Below are 14057 nucleotides of genomic sequence, written 5' to 3' on the forward strand. Positions count from 1 at the left end.
ATGAGGTTTGAGTACAAGGGTGGGGGGTAAATTGTGTAGGATTTTGAAGACTATTAAGACTTTGGCTTTTACTCTGATTGAAATGGGGAGCCACTGGGGAGTTCCAAGCAGAAGAGGGACATGGTTGGACTTTCATTTTAACAGTATCACACTGACTGTTGGTGGGAAGATTAGATTAAAAGCAGAGGGTGGGGAGTGGAGGTGAGAGCAGAAGCAGGAATTCAGTTAAGAAGCTACTACAACAGTCCAGACAAGAGGTGTGGCACCTTGGGTCAGAATGGTAGCAGTGAAAGGTAGGGAGAAGTGGTATGATTCAATTTTCTTATTATGGAAAATTTCAAACATGAACAAAAGTAGAATAATATAATGAACCTCCATGTACCATCCCCCACCTTCAACAATCATCAACCTGTAGACAGTTTTTAAAATGTTTTTTCAGGTCTTCTGCCCATTTTTATTTTTATTGGCCGCCCAGCACGCGGGATCTTAGTTCCCCAACTTGGGATCTAACCCGTGCCCCCTGCAGTAGAAGCGCAGAGTCCTAACGACTGGACTGCCAGGGAAGTCCCAGCCTATAGACAATCTTGTTTCAACGATATCTCCATCCATATCTCCCCTCCTGTATTATTTGGAAGTGAATCCCAGACATCATATCATTTCACTAGCTATATTTTGAGTATAAACAGGTCTTGCTAATGGATAGAGTGTGATGTGAGAGAAAGATTAGAGCCAAGGACCACTCTAAGGCTTTTGGCCTTAGCAACTGGAAGGATGCAATTGTCCTTAACTGAGAAGGGAAAGACTGGGCAAGGGCACAGTGTAGGCATGAAAATCAGGAGCTCGGTTTTGGAAGTGAACTTGAGTGTCTAGTGAGATCCAAATGGGGTAGGGAGCTGCATATTTGAGTCTGGATTTCAGGGAGGAAATCTGGGGTTGAGATACAAATTACCAGCATAGACATATTTAAAGCCATAAGGCTGGATGAGATCACCAAGTGAGTGAGTATAGAGTAAGACAAGAAAAGGACCAATGACTGGGCCCTGAAATACTTAATAGTATTAAGTGATTGGGGAGAGGCAAGCATCCGGCAAACAAGAATGAGAAGGAGTAGCCAGGGAGGTGGAAGAAAAATCAGGAGTGTGTTTTGATAGCCAAGTGGAAACATTGTTCTAGGAAAGAGAAAGTGATCCACTGGGTCAAATATCAGGTGAATCTGTGCTGACTTTGTCCTGAGGGCAGTGGCAAATCAGAGGAGCGACCAGAGGTGAAATTACCATTCTGGAAAGATTGGTCTGGCTGCTTCTGTGGGGAGGATGGATTGCAGGGGGCAGGGGTAGATATAGGGAGACGTGTCAGGACACTGTACTGTGGTCCACGTGAGAGGGAAGGTGACCTGGACTGGGCTGGAGAAGGGATGGGATTCTAGGTCTACCTTGGAGGAAGGGTGGACAGGACTCGATGACTACAGGTAGGAGGTGAGGGAAAAGACAGGATGGCTATCAGCTCTCTGGCTTGGGTACCTGGGTAACGGATGGAGGGTACTATTAACAAAGGGAGGAAGATACAAGGAGGAATGGGAAAGGGAGAGGTCTAGAAGGGTAGCTGTTTAAGCCAGAGAGCTTAAAAAAGTTGTCCACATTGCCTAATGCTTCTGATAAGTTCAGGAATATAGGTCTGAGAAGCACCCAAGAGGCTACTGGTGATCATTGTGGGTGAAATGTAAAGGAGAGCTGGGAGCAGAAGCCAGATTTTAGGGGTGGGGTTGAAGAGTAAGTTGGGTGAGGAGGATGGAGACCAGGAGTGTAGATAACACTTTCAAGAACTTTGTCGTGAAAGGGAGGAGAAAGACAGGCGTTAGCTGGAGGAAGTGGTGCGGTGGAGGGTGTCTGTTGTCTTAAATACCATTTGGGGGGAAAAAAAAACACAAAAAAACCCTCAATCATGACACGTTTCAATTTAAATTTTCCAACTGGCTAACCCCAAACAGAAAGAATCACTTTTTTAATTACATGAATTCTAAAAGTCTCCATATTTTCAGAGGTTGGTAGTGCCTGGTCCTTAAACAGTCCTATATTGTAACTGTTTAAAGAGCAGTGGCCAATTTCGCAAACCAAAGTCGACAATAAAGTGAGATTCCAAACATTTGCCCTATGTTTATAATGACAGATAATGAGCTTCAAGGCAATATACAAGTTATTCAAACAATAAACATTCAGACCTTACATCTTAGTTTAAAACATTTTTTTTGATGTATAGTTGATTTACAGCACTATATCGGTTTCAGGTGTACAACATAGTGATTCAATATTTTTACAGGTTATATACTCCATTTAATGTTATTATAGGGACTTCCCTGGTGATCCAGTGGTAAAGAATCTGCTTCCAATTCAGGGGACACAGGTTCGATCCCTGGTTGGGGAACTGAGATCCCACAGGCCGCAGGGCAACTAAGCCCGCGCGCCACAACTACTGAGCCCATGAGCCCTGGAGCCTGCAGGCCACAACTAGAGAGAAGCGCGCACACCACAATGAAGAGCCCATGCGCTGCAATGAAAGATCCCGCATGTTTCAATGAAGATCCTGCATCTCGCAACTAAGACCCAACACAGCCAAAAATAAGTAAAATAAATAAACAAATAATAAATAAATCTTTGAAAAAAATAGTTATTATAAAATATTGGCTCTATTCCCTGTGCTGTACAATATATCCTTGTAGCTTATCTATTTTACACACAGTAGTTTGTACCTCTTAATCCCCTCCTCCTATTTTGCCCCTCCCCCCTTCCTTCTCCCCACTGGTAGCCACCACTTTGCTCAATAGACTTTACATATTAGTTTTGATTCATTTTCATTATTGATTTTCATGAAATATCTGGGAGTTCAGCAGCTTTCAAGTTTTAAAAAGGGGGAATTCCCTGGTGGTCCAGTGGTTGGGACTCTGGGCTTTCACTGCCGGGGACTGGGGTTCAATCCCTGGTCTGGTATTTAGGATCCTGCAAGCCTTGCAGCGTGGCCAAAAAAAGAAAAAAAAAAAGATTTAAAAAGGGAACATGAAGTCGATTGTGTATTGGCTTTATGGTTTGTAGAAATGCCATCCAGTTGGGCACATTCCTATGGAGGTGGGGGAAGAGCTAGTGGTTAGGAAGGGTGTGGGCTGGGTTTTAGGAAGGAGGAAGATACATAAAGATGGGTTTTCTCTTAGCTTGTGGTCCTCTAAATGCAGAGCCTGAGACAAGGATTTGCATGAGACTTGTTTTGGGAAATGATCCCAAGGGACAGGTGTGGGGGATTGAGAAGGAGGAAAAACCAGTCCAAGAAATATCATGAAATTGATCACTACTGTGGGCAGCTGAGCTTTGATCCCACTGCGGACTCTCTAAGGAGCAACGCGTAAGGAGCAAATGCCTCAAAAACTTTTGAGGAACGTGCCTCAAAATTATCCACCTGAGAGGTGGAGGAGGGGAGTATGCACTCGCTGGTTCCTGTCTTTCAATGGGCCAAGGCTTACCCCCTGGGGTGTTAACTCCCTGGAACTTCCATATTTGCTCAGAATTACTTGGAAGGCTTGTTAAGACACAGATTGCTGAGTCCCACTACCAGAGAACCTAACTCAGGTAATTCTGGTGTAGTTGCTGAGAATTTTTTTTTCAAAGAGGTTCCCAGATGATGCTGATTCTGCTGGTCTGGGGTCCATACTTTTGAGAATTAATAACTTAGAGGTTTGAGCTTTGAAAGATGACAAAATGGGGGAGAAGGACAGTTGACTCAAAGTCATGGAGTTGTGAGCAGCATTCAGTGTTCTGGAATTGCAAGTGTTTGGCCACGTCTGGTGTGTTTTGAGAGTGATGGGGAGAGACTGAGAAGTCAGCAAGAGCTAAATGGTCAAGGACCCTGAATGCCAAGCAAAGGAACTTGAACTTGATTCTGCAGGTAATAGGAACCACTGGACGATTTTAAGCAGGGGAGGATTCTGTTTCTATTTATGCTTCAGAAAGAGCACAGTGGTCTGGGTAGAAAGGGGTGAGCTAGGGGGAGAGGACCATAGAAGTCTACAAAATGAACAGCCAGATCTTGGCACTCATGAGGATGTGGGGCCTCTCTTAACGAGCATGATGGTGTCACAATCCTTGATGTGCAGGTCTGAGAAGCTATTGATTCCACAGTTTCTGGCCCCAGAACCTGAGTATCTGATCCTCCATGTAAGGTCCTCCAGCCTCTTCAATCTTCTCTTTCAAGTCATGGATGGAGTCTTCAGGGTCAATGGCATAAGGCTTGCTCTGGCCGCTGGAGTCCTTCATGAAGACCTGGATCTCAGGAGGGAAGGTCTCCAGCATCTGGAGTCTCCTGAAAGGAGAGACAGTGATGTCCACTGGGGCCACATGTCCTCTTATTTTCATAGTTTTGCCTTTCCCAGAATGTCATATGGTTGGAATCATCCAGTGTGTAGTCTTTTCAGACTGGTTTCTTTAAGCTAGCAATATGCATTTAAGCTTCTTCCATGGCTTGTCATACATCACCACCCATAGTTACAAATTATTTTTTCTTGTGATGAGAGCTTTTAAGATCTACTCTCTTAGTAACTTTCAAATATACAACAATATTGTTAGCTATAGTCACTTCACTACACATTATAGCCCCAGGACTTATTTATCTTATAACTTGAAGTTTGTACCTTTTGACCACTTTCAGCTATTTCACCCACCTCCCACCTCTGACAACCACCAGTCTGTTCTATGTATCTGTGAGGTTTTTTTCTTTTTCTTAAAGATTCCACATATAAGTGATCTCATAAGTATTTGTGTTTCGCCATCTGACTTAATGCACTTAGCATAATGCCCTCAAGGTCTATCTGTGTTGTCACAAATGGCAGATTTCCTTCTTTTTATGTGGCTGAATAAAATTCCATTATATATATCTCTCTCACATTTTCTTTATCCATTCACCTGTTGATGGACACTGAGTTGTTTCCTAGTCTTGCTTTGCCTATTTTATTTTATTTTTTAATCCACTCTGCATGGCATGCGGGACCTTAGTTCCCTGACCAGGGATCAAACCCGTGCCCCCTGCAGTGGAAGCGTGGAGTCTTAATCACTGGACCACCAGGGAAGTCCCCTGCCTTGCCTACTTTAGAATCAGATTATTTGGGGTTTTTTTGCTATGGAGTTGTGTGAATTCCTTATAGATTTGGGATATTAACCTCTTATCATACATGTGGTTTGCAAATATTTTTTCCCATTCCTAGGTTGCCTTTTCATTTTGTTGATTGTTTCTTTTGCTCTCCAGAAGCTTTTTAGTTTGGTGTAGTCCCATTGGTTGCTTTTTGTTTTTGTTGCTTGTGGTTTTGTTGTCATACCCAAAAAATCATCACCAAGGCCAATGTTAAGGAGCTTTCTCTTTATGGTCTCTTCTAGGAGTTTTACAGTTTCAGGTCTTACATTGAAGTCTTTAATCCATTTCAAGTTAATTTGTACAAATGGTGTAAGATAGGGGTCCAGTTTCATTGTTTTGCATGTGGGTATCCAGTTTTCCCAACACCATTTACTGAAGAGACTATCTTTTCGCTGTTGAGTACTCTTGGATCCCTGTCAATTAGTTGCCTGTATGTGTGTGGGTTTATTTCTGGGCTCTTGATTCTGTTCCACTGGTGTACGTGTCTGTTTTCATACCAGTACCATACCATTTTGATTACTATAGCTTTGTAGGATAATTTGAAATCAGGAAAAGTGTTGCCTCCAGCTTTGTTCTTCTTTCTCAGGATTGCTGTGGCTTTTGAAGTCTAGTGCAGTTCCATACGGATATTAGGATTGTTTTTTCTATTTATGTAAAAAAAGTCATTGGAATTTTGATAGGGATTGCACTGGATCTGTAAATTGCTTTAGGTTGTATGGACATATACTCTCTGAGTGAGACGTGTATGTAGGTGATTTGCCTAAGACTTATTAAAGCAAAACAAAAAAAGTCAAAGAAACTGCTACATTAGAAAAGACTAAACGTGTAGAGTATGGGCGGCTGGTGTATGCTCGGGATGATCCAGCCCCTTCCAGGTCAGAGAGGTGGGTGAGAAGCAGCAATTACAACAGACAAGGATGATCCTCCCTGTTTACCCCTCCCCCAGGGCCCATTTTATTCTGGACTGCATCATTTAAATTCAAAACACACTTTTGATACAGGGCCCTTGTAGCCATCTTGTTGTGCTACTCTTCACAACCCATGAGCAGGGTCACAGGAAACGGTAAACAGGTCTGGCTTTCCATGTTACCACTCATACAAGCCAGTGCTTTTCCGCACTTGATCTACAGATCACAGACAGGTGAGGATTATGCAAATAAACAAGAACAAAGCTTTATTATAAGTTATGAACACAACACAAGGGTTCTGGAAGGAAAACAGGGAGAGGGGAGGACTCAGCTCCAGGCAACAGAGGGCATCCCCTTGTTCCAGGACTGAAGGAGACGAAGCTAGGGCCTCTGTCTACTGTCCTGAGGACTCTGACTGCTGGGATGGGACAAGAGACTCAAACCACCCACCTTTGGGAGGAAGACTGCAGGCCGGGGGTGGGAACGGAATGCTGTATCTCTGGGTGCCCAGTTTGCTCCATGATTACAGAGGTTAGGGCTAAGATGTCCGTTTCACATGGAAACAGGGTCCACACAAGGCCCAGCCTGGGAGGAGGTGGACACTGATGGCTTCTCCCCAAAATTATTGGCTCAGGCCAACTTTCTCTTCTTACACCCCAAGGTAATGAATCCCGACCTGGAGGAGAATGACTTGGTCGATGGCCCAATGGTTTTATGTCCCCTGGGCAGGTGATGAGGGGGCCCTAACAAGAAGGCTGCACCTTGCTGTGCCCACCGTGGAGGCGGGGCTACTAGGTGTAGAGGCTGGAACCGACATGCCCCTAAAGGCAGCCTTGGCTGGCATGGGCTGGCCCTCGGCTGGAAGTAGGGGAGTCCTGCCTGGGTGCGCCCCCAGAGATGTGACTTAAGATGGGGGCAGTAGTGCCTCCAAACCCAGGCTTATTCTTAGTGCTGGGTCCCATGGTCACCATGGGGGTGCTCTGGTGAGGAGGGCCCCAGGAGTTCAGGCCCACGCTTTCCCCATTGCTGTGTGTGGTGCTCGGGGGCCCCCTGGTTCCTGCTGTGATGCTGAGAGCTGCAAAGATGCAGCTCAGATCTAGGGCAGCCGCTCCGCTCCCAAAACCCAGCTAGGTGCTGGCATGGGTGCCCACGGTGGAATTTGTGGATGATGAACTCCCAGAAGATGCTTGTGTGGGGCTGCCCGAAGCTGGGGGGCCCGGAGCAGAGGCTAAGGCTGGAGCTGTCGTTTTCTACGGTGGGGAGAGCTGCCACAGGCGGTGGTTCCCCGCTGCTGCCCATCGGGGGCCCCAGAGATGGGCTGGGTAGTGGCTCCAGGCTGAAGAGGAAACCTCAGAGTCTGGGCGGGGCCGCAGAACCTGAGTGCAGGCAGGCCGCTGGTGACTGTGACTGAGGATGTGCTGTCACTGGGGGGGCGTCTGCAGGGCCTGGGTAGACAAGAAGAGGTTCCCATTGGAGCCAGGGGCGGACCCCAAGAGGAGAGGCTGGGAGGGTGGAGGGGTGTCCATGGGGGTGACCTCAGGGTCAGAAGCGGCCTGGGGAGCCAGGCCTGCAGATGTGCTGGTTGAGGGTCTGGAACTGACAGTACACATAATGGGCAGGCTGGGGGGGGGGCAGTAGGGTTGGTGACGGGAGGGAGGCTCTGTGGGGTGAAGACAGGAGACCCCACGCACACGGGTGTGCGGGACTCCATTCGGGAGGTGCTGGGAGCTGCAGGGAAGGCAGGTCTGGCATCACGGATGCCTTGGGCTGTAAACGGCCTCCTCCTGCCCCATTCGTAGGAGGCCCCGAGATGAGCTTCAACTTGAAGCAGGGAAGGGAAGCCGCAGCAGCCGAGGAGCGGGCCGGTCAGGAGCCAGGCTTCTGATCGCACCGGCCATGCCTGGCACGGGGGAGGGAGTAGGGGCGGAGGGGTCTGGGGGCCTAGCACACAGGCCAGCCCTGCCTGATACTGGGGGGGAAGCGGGGGTCAGCAAGGTGAGAGGGGCTGAGGGCCGTGAGTGTGAAGAGGTGCCTGGAAGAGGCTGCGGCAGGGAGAAGAGGCGGCCGGGTGAGCTGTGCTGCCTCCCAGACAAGGGATGCACAGAGGAGGCCCCTCCAGCGGATGCCGGGATGTCCACTGGGGCTGGGGAGTCCTGCTTCCTACCGCATCTCTCCAGCGGTGGATCCCTGCTGGGGTCTGGAGGGACGGCTGGCGGAGAAGCAGCCCCTGCGGCAGGCAGGGGGAAGGGACAGGAAGGCTGCGTGGCGCCGAGGCCCCCGATGGCCTGGGTCTCACCTCAGCGCACTGTTGATGCGCCGGAGCGCTGCTTCCTTCTCCGCGTCTAGGTGTTCAGCGGTGACCCGGAAACCCAGCTCAGGGGGTGAGGGCAGCCTCAGAGGCTCCCCTCGCCTGTGCGGCAGCAGAGGAATCTTGCGTTTTCGGGGCCTGGGACTGTCAGATGTGGGTGAGCAGTTCCTCCAGGTCTGTTTCTGCCCTCTTGTTGCCTCTGCATCCTTGTCAGGCTGGCTTTTGCTCTGGGAAACCACCGGAGCTGCAGAGGGCGATGGACGGCCCTCCCCGCTCCCTTTCTTTGAGGACTTCTGGGGCAGCCCTTGCGGTATGGCGGGACCCCTCCTTCTCTGCACTGGCGGGAAACCTCGGGTGGAGCTATATGAGCTCGTGATGGCGTTTCTTTGGCGGCAGGAGCTCATAAAAGAGGTCTGGAGTTTCCTCTTGTACCTGTCTTCTGCGCTCTTGGCGTCGAGGTGTATCTGCAGAGGTCCAGGCCTGGGCACTAAGAAAGAGACCCCCAGGGGCCTAAATGCAGATCGTGTGCCCCCGGTGCCATCGGGGCCGCTTCTCCGGTCGTCATTCCTCCCGGTGACTGTGGGGACTTCCTCCTGCTTGGCCATCTCTTTCCCGCTCTCTCCCAGGACCCTCAATGCCGTCTTCTCTGTGCACCGACTACTGTTCGGAACACACCTGGGTGTCGTGGGCGGCACTGGCTGCCCCCGCGCCACACTGACAGGGACTGTGTCCACTGCAGACACTGAGCTGCGGGACATCGTGGAGGTGTGAGCACCCATCACCGCCTTCTTCCGATGGCCTCGCCTGCAGATGGAGATAAGGACCCCCAGAAAGGAGCGCAGGGTCTGCGGGATGCTGCAATGGGGTCTCAGAGACTCTGTGGCAAAGCGCAGATGCAGAGTCACTGGACACTTGTGGGCTGGCCTGCGAGTGGATAGCGGGCCATGAACAGCTGGGTGACCCGGGCCGGCCACGGGAAGTCGGTGGGCGCGGGGAGCGGGCTGGGGGCGGCCGAGCCCTCCTGGGAGGTGCTGGTCCCCCAGTGCCCTGGGCGGGGGTGAGGGGCAGGGCCTGCCTAGGTAACTGTCCCTAGAGAACTTGGGTGAGGTCGGTCCTTGGACAGAGAGCTGGGCTCCGAGCGCTCTCCTTCAGCTGCCAACTCGGCCAAAGGCGAAGTGCGCACTGTTTGACCTGTTGCTGGGACGCAGCTCTGGAACCTGTGAGCGAATAATGGGCGCGCGTTCGCAGGGCGCAAAAGGTTAGGGAGGGGTGGCGCATGCGCAGAGGACATGTGAGGCCCTGGGGCTGCATAGGTGCTTCCAGATCTCCCAGGGTCTGCGGGTTGGAGGTGTTTGCCTTGAGGGTGATGAGCTTCTTGGCAGGGCAGCTGCCCCTTCTCCCTCGGCCGGCTCTAACTGTACAGGATGGGTCCCCGGCCACCAGAGCGGGAAAGCTGAAGAGCAGGGTACCTGGCTCAGCAGCCGCCGCCCGAGGTGGCAGCTTCGGCATCAGCGCCTGTGCGTCCGCCTGCCCTCCCGCCTGGTAACATTGGAGGGAAGAGCCGCTAAGAACAGAAGTACAAAAAAAACCCCAAAAAAACCCAGAAGTGCCTAAGCCACCCAGATCCTGCTGGGGTGACAACTGAAGGGGCAGCCAGGGCGGGCTAGGAGGGACATATATACCAGGTCCAAACCCAGAAAGATCTGAAATGCACGAGTCAGAATGGAAGTCTAGAATCATCCTTGGGCTTTGGGCTGAGTTGGAAGTATAGCCAAACTTTTCAAGGTCTCCAGCTCCACCTGCAGTTTCTGCCTGGCTGGGACATTGCCCCAGAGTGGGGTTAAGTTTAAGGAGTCGAAGGAGGCATACATTTCCATCCTCTAGATCACTGCTCACCAAAAAATACATAATGCCAGGCACATATGTAATTTTGAATTTTCTAATGAACACACCAGGAAAATGAAAATGGTGAAGTCAATGTAAATAATAGATTTTTAATTCAGTATCTGCAAAATGTTAGAATTTCTACATGTGGCAGGAGAAATGTGGTCATATTTCAAGGGCTCAAGAGCCACATGGAGCTCATTGCCTCCATATTGGGCAGCACAGATATACATCATTTCCATCACAGAAATATATATTGGACAGTCTGTTCAAGATATATACCCCAGGCTATACTTTCATTTATGAAAATAAGGAAATAATCCACTTCTTCAGGTTGGGTATTGAAAAATCTCATCTAGGCCCAGTTCCTAGGTCCTACGTTGGGAGTTCAAGAAGGATTTCTGGGGAAAGGTTTTATTGACTGTGGAAAGAGCAGAAATAAACCAACTTAAATGCAAATGGGATATGTGGGTGCCTTCTCTGATTGGGCCAAGGATTCAGTCTACCTGCTAAATTATTTTCTCTCTCCAGTGGCTATGACCTCGCATGTAGATACAGCCGATGACAACTCGTGATTTCTGACAACCTGAGGAGTGTCCGAGGTTGGCATTCATCTCAAATAAAATCAGAAAACCTTCAACCTGACACATCTTTATCAACCTGCTAAAAATCAAAGAGGAAGAAAAACCTTGAATGCAGTCAGTTAAATGTAAAAGAATATCAGTTTCGAGACGTGATTTCTCATCTGAAAACGGAGGCTAGAAGAGATCGGAATAATATCTTTAAACTACTGAAAGAAAACTATCACCTCAGGATACTGATGTAGCCAAGATATCCTTAAAGACTGAAGGCAAAACAAAAATGAAAATAAAACAAAGGCTGATGAAGATGAAAGAAGACAAAATAGTCAATTATCAGGTGGCTAGATATAAAATCATGGGAAAGGAACTTCTTCAGGCTGAAGTGAAATGACACAAGAGTTCCTAAAGTTGGAACTTCAGGAAGAAAGAAAGAGCCACAGAAGGGGTAGCATCTGGATAAATGAGATAGCTTAGTTTTCTCCTCTTAAATTCTTTTACTTATAAGTATGACTTTTGAAGGAAAAAATTACACCACAATCTCAGAAGGTCAAGTTCAATTCATGCTGAGGTATTACATATGACAACTATAACATAAAGAACAAAGGGTAAGAAAATCTATATTGCTGTAAGACTTCTGTAATACATTTTACTTTCGTCAAAGCAAAAATTGCACCCAGGGACTTCCCTGGTGGCACAGTGTTTAAGAATCCGCCTGCCAATGCAGGGGACACGGGTTCAAGCCCTGGTCCAGGAAGATCTCACATGCCGTGGAGCAACTAAGCCCGTGCGCCACAACTACTGAGCCCGCGTGCCCCAACTGGTGAAGCCCGCGTGCCTAGAAGCCTGTGCTCCGCAAGGAGAGAAGCTGCCGCAATGAGAAGCCTGTGCACCGCAAGGAAGAGTAGCCCCTGCTCTCCACAATTAGAGAAAGCCCAGGCACAGCAACGAAGACCCAGTGCAGCCATAAATAAAATAAATAAATAAATAAATAAATAACTTACTTAATTAATTTTAAAAATTGCACCCAAAAGAGTTAAATAGGGAAGGAAGATGATATTGAAGACTACTGTAATAAGGGAGAAAGACCAGGACTCAGTCTGGGCTCAGCTTCACTGAAACAAAAGGCAGGAGAGTTTCTCGGTGCTGAGGTGGGGTTGATCTATGGGGTGCTTCCAGAGCATTGAGTTATTCCTGAGTTTGCAATGGTTTTTCTCTGTGATTAGGACATCTCTGTGTGGTATTTAGTGCCCATCAAAGTTAGGTTTCCACTCTCCCACAGAGACTGGGAAATATATATGGTAGAATGAACCTAAAAGTCAAATGTAACCACTGTTTCTCAATGTTGGCATCTTATGTGTTTTGTACTTGCTTTCTTTTGTTCATTTCAAGTTTGGAAATGAAAGTTTGAAAATACACAAGAATAATGATAAGTGTGGTCTTTACTTCTCAGGAAATCACAAATAATTCATATATAATCTTAATATTGCCCCTTCTCATTGTTGTACCACAACTCATATCAGTTTCCTTTGTATGATGTACAGTCAAGTTTGCTTGCTACAGCTTCATGATTTTTTAAAACTCTGCACTTGTTTATTATTGCAGTTTTTAAAAGTCCATCCCACAGTAAAATCTCTAGGTACAATAAAACCCCACATGTGTTTTAAAGATAAACTCGTCTTTAGAAAAAAAAATCAGATTTTTTAAAATGAGCATCAGAGGAGACAATAAATAGAAACTAATTGGCCAAAATAGGTACTTTCTAAATCAGAAAACCTTGGCATTTATATATTCTGAAAGTGTTGACTTGAAACAGATAGACTACCAGATATTTCTTCAGCAAAGACAGGTTTATTCAGGGTCAGCAGAGAATTGCAGTTCAGGGTCGGCCACCATGGTGAGCTTTGTATAAGTCCCCAAGCGGCAAGGGAAGGAGAATGCTTTTATAGAGGGGACAAAGAAGTTGGGAGGGCTCTAGTCAAGAGTTCACAGCTTTTCACTGGCTGAGTCTTGCCAGGAAAGAAGAGGAGTCTTTCTTCTTCCTGTTGGGCTCTGCTATGGTCACAGGGCACGAGAGCTCCCCCTCTGGTCTCCCAACTCTATTTAATTGAGGTTTCCCTTTATTAATTTTTTACACCATGGTCAAGCTTTGAAAACAAGCCTTGTCTTCTCTAGGCGTCTTCAATGAATTAAACAATGGACAAAGTAACATACAGTACGTCTGTCTGGGTTATAAAATAAATATGAGTGGATAAATACCACCCACTTAATCAATGAATAAAATTACATTATTAATTCACAAATTTTGTTTTCAGCTTAAAACAATAGCCATTTTTTATAGGAGATTAGTTATTTATTTATCTTTTATACAGCAGGTTCTTATTAGTTACCTATTTTATACATATTAGTGTATATATGTCAATCCCAATCTCCCAGTTCATCCCCCCACCACCATCCCCACTTTCCCCCCTTGGTGTCCGTACGTTTGTTCTCTACATCTGTGTCTCTATTTCTGCCTTGCAAACCGGTTCATCTGAACCATTTTTCTAGATTCCACATGTATGCGTTAATATATGATATTTGTTTTCCTCTTTCACAATAGCCATTTATTATCACACAGTTCTGTAAGTCAGAAGTCTGTTCTGGCTAACCTGGGTTCCTTACTCAGGATCTGGAGGTATGAGGCCAGCTGAGTTCTTTTATTGTTTTAGATGACACCTAGAGGACCAGGAGAGTGTGGGGAGGATGAAAATCAGGAGAAAATATGAAGGAAGTCAGATTGATTTCAATTTATTACATACAATTGTCTGTCAATCCAACGGTAATTGTTTGTTGTCTACTTTTTGCTGGATATCTTTGTATTTCATATCCAAAATCAAGGCCACAGACTCAGCTTTCTACTAAGTTTGTCTCATTAAAGAATTTTTAAGACCACACCAATCCAGATAAAAATGGTAACAGATTCTATTAGAAATGTTTATAAATTGTCCTGGGAGAGCAACATAAAGCAGTGTTTTGTCTTGGGACAAAAGGAACGGTTCCTAGAAGAAGGAACAGCTGATCCAGGCATTGGGTGTGGCGGAGTTTTGCCATGTCACTCAGGGTGAAAGGTCTCCAGGAAGAAGGAAGGCTGAACATTTACCTACGAATTTAAACTGCTGTAATTTTTAATAATCTTGTGAGGAGCAGATAGTCAGGATATCCTATTTA

The sequence above is a fragment of the Balaenoptera ricei genome, chromosome 14 (assembly GCF_028023285.1).
Source record: "Balaenoptera ricei isolate mBalRic1 chromosome 14, mBalRic1.hap2, whole genome shotgun sequence".
Taxonomy (NCBI): domain Eukaryota; kingdom Metazoa; phylum Chordata; class Mammalia; order Artiodactyla; family Balaenopteridae; genus Balaenoptera; species Balaenoptera ricei.